Consider the following 3,770-nt stretch of genomic DNA (forward strand, 5'->3'; position numbering starts at 1 on the left):
GTGGTATTTGACTTTCTCCCTCTGACTTACTTCACTCAGCATAATACCCTCAAGGTCCATCCATGTTGTCACAAATGGCCGGATTTCATCATTCTTTATGGCTGAGTAGTATTCCATTGTGTATAAATACCATGTCTTCTTTATCCATTTGTCCCTTGGTGGGCACCTAGGTTGCTTCCAAGTCTTGGCTATTGTGTATAAGGCTGTGATGAACATAGGGGTGCATGTATCTTTATGCCTTTGCATTTTCAAGTTCTTTGGATAAATACCCAGCTGTGGGATAGCTGGATCATGTGGTAGATCTATTCTTAATTTTCTGAGGATACCCCATACCGCCTTCCATAATGGCTGCACCAGTTTTCACTGCCACCAGCAGTGTTCAAGGGTTCTCTTCTCTCCACATCCTCTCCAACACTTGTTATTTCTTGTGTTGTAGATTGTAGCCATTCTGACTGGAGTGAGATGATACCTCATGGTAGTTTTGATTTGCATTTCCCTGATAGCTAATGATGAGCATCTTTTCATATGCCTGGTGGCCATCCATATATCTTCTTTGGAGAAATCTCTGTTAGATCTTTTGTCTATTTTTTAATTGGGTTATTGGTTTTTTTGTTGTTGAGTTGTATGAGTTCTTTGTAAATTTTGGATATTAATCCCTTATCTGATATATGGTTTACAAACATCTTCTCCCAATTTTTGGGTTGTCTTTTCATTTTGTTGATGGTTTCCTTTGCTGCGAAGAAGCTTTTTAGTTTGATGTAGTCCCATTTGTTCATTTTTTCTTTTGTTTCCCTTGCCTGGTCAGACACGTTACTTGAAAATATGCTGCTAAGACTGATGTCAAAGAGCATACTGCCTATATTTTCTTCTAGAAGTTTCACAGTTTTGGGTCTTACACTCAGGTCTTTAATCAATTTTGAGTTGATTTTTGTGCATGTTGTAAGGGAATGGTCCACTTTCATTCTTTTGAATGTGGCTGTCCAGTTTTCCCAACACCATTTATTGAAAAGACTCTCCTTTCTCCATTGCATGCTCTCAGCTCCCTTGTCGAATATTAGCTGTCCATAAATGTGTGGGTTTATTTCTGGGTTCTCAATTCTGTTCCATTGATCTGTGTGTCTGTTTTTGTGCCAGTACCAAGCTGTTTTGGTTACTATGGCTTTGTAGCATATTTTGAAATCAGGGAGTGTGATACCTGCAGCTTTGTTCTTTTTTCTCAGGAAATCTTTGGCTATTTGGGGTCTTTTGTTGTTCCATATAAATTTGAGGATTCTTCGATCTATTTCTGTGAAAAATGTTGTTGGAGCTTTGATAGGGATTGCGTTGAATCTATAGATTGCTTTAGGTAGCATGGACATTTGAACGATGTTAACTCTTCCAATCCAAGAGCACAGAATATCTTTCCATTTCTTTGTGTCTTCTTTGATTTCTTTCAACAATGTTTTATAGTTTTTGGTGTACAGATCTTTCACCTCTTTGGTTAAGTTTATTCCTAGGTATTTTTTTCTTTTTGCTGCAATTGTAAATTGGATTGCATTCTTCATTTCTCTTTCTGCTCCTTCGTTGTTAGTGGATAGAAACACAACCAACTTTTGTGTGTTGATTTTGTATCCTGTGACTTCACTGTATTCACTTATTGTTTCTAAAAGATTTTTAGTGGGTTCTTTAGGGTTTTCTATATATAAAATCATGTCATCTGCAAAGAGCAACAGTTTCACCTCTTCTTTTAAAAGACGGATTTCTTTTATTCCTTCTTGCCTGATTGCTCTGGCTAGGACTTCCAATACTATATTAAATAAGAGTGGTGACAGTGGGCATCCTTGTCTGGTTCCTGTTCTTAGAGGGATAGCCTTCAGTTTCTCTCCATTGAGAATGACATTTGCTGTGGGTTTGTCATATACGGACTTTATTATGTTGAGGTATTTTGCTTCTATACCCATTTTATTTAGAGTTTTTTTTTTTATCCTAAATGGATGCTGTATCTTGTCAAATGCTTTCTCTGCATCTATTGAGATGGTCGTGTGATATTCATTTTGTTAATGTGGCGTATGACATTGATAGATTTGCGAATGTTGACCCATCCCTGCATCCCTGGAATGAAACTCACTTGATCATGATGTAGGATCTTTTTAATGTATTGTTGTATTCAATTTGCTAGTGTTTTGTTGAGGATTTTTGCATTGATGTTCATCAGTAATATTGGCCTGTAATTTTCTTTTTTTGTGTTGTCTGTGTCTGGTTTTGGTATCAGGATAATGTTGGCTTTGTAGAATGAGTTAGGAAGCCTCTCCTCCTCTTCAATTTTTTTGGAAGAGTTTGAGAAGGATAGGCATTAAGTCTTCTTTGCATGTTTGGTAGAATTCACCAGGAAAGCCATCTGGTCCTGGACTTTTATTTTTTGGGAGGTTTTTGATTGCTGTTTCGTTCTCCTTACTGGTGATTGGTCTATTCAAATTCTCTACTTCTTCTTGGTCCAGTTTTGGAAGGTTGTGTGTTTCTAAGAATTTATCCATTTCTTCTAGATTATCCAATTTGTTGGTGTATAGCTTTTCATAATATTCTCTTATTACCTTTTGTATGGATCTTTTTTTTAAATTACACCTTCTTTCTACTTTCTTTAGAGTCCTTTTTCTTTCTTTTAACATGTGTGCTTATCTTGTTGTTTTAGACTTTCTTCTTTTCAAAATAAGCATTTGAGGCTATATGTTTCCATACAAGTAGTAATTTGTATTAGTAATTGTATCCCACAATTTTAGGATATAGATAAGTTATAAATACTTTTCAGTCTCCGTTCTTATTCCTTTTTTGACCCTTCAGTTATTATAAATATGTTTCTTAATTTTTAAATATATGTGATTTTTTTGTTTACCTTTTGTTATTGATTTCTAAGTCAAGTGCATTGTGGTAATGAATACAGTTTTTATTATGCCAATTATTCAAAATTTGTTGAAACTTGATTCACAGCCAAACATGTCGTTAGTGTTTATAAATGTTCTGCATATATTTGAGAAGCACCTGTTTTCTGTGGTACTGGCTGTGCTGTTCTATATAAACCCATTAGATCAATCTCACTTCTGTGTAGTTGAAATCCTCTATATCCTTTCTGATCGATCTATTAATTACTGAGAATATTATATTAAAATCTCTTACCATTATGGTAGCCTTTTAAAATTTCTTCTAATTCTCCTATTAATATATTTTGACTCAATTATTACATTCATAGATGTTTAGGATTTTTTTCTTCCCTAGTGGATCGATGATATTTCTATTATGCAGGAATCCTGTTTACCTCTTTGCTTATAAGTGGATATTGTCTGATATTATTGTTGACACACTATATATTCCTTCTTTAAATTTGTCTCTTTTTCCCCTTATGATTTATGAGTGTCTGTTTTAAATTGCACATAAATAGATTTTCATTTCATTTGAATAAATACAAATAGACTAAATGTTTTACAGTTTGAATTGAAATAACAAATATACGTATTTAACATTTGTTTTTGTTTCCATTTAACCTATAATTTCTGTATTATTCCCTGTTATTGCTAGTGAGTTTTTTTAGATTGATTATTTTGCTCCAGAATTTTGGAGATTATGTGCTACAATTATAGTTTTTAAGTGTTTATGGTGAAAAATTTAAAAGTTCTTTAATTTACAGTCTAAAAATAACAAATATTATCATCTTCTTCCTTAAAATTGCAAGAACTTTAGAACATATTATCTCATATCACTGCACTCTCAACATACATGATCTAAGTACTATAGGTAAA

Source organism: Equus przewalskii, chromosome 7 (genome assembly GCF_037783145.1).
Source record: "Equus przewalskii isolate Varuska chromosome 7, EquPr2, whole genome shotgun sequence".
NCBI classification, from domain to species: domain Eukaryota; kingdom Metazoa; phylum Chordata; class Mammalia; order Perissodactyla; family Equidae; genus Equus; species Equus przewalskii.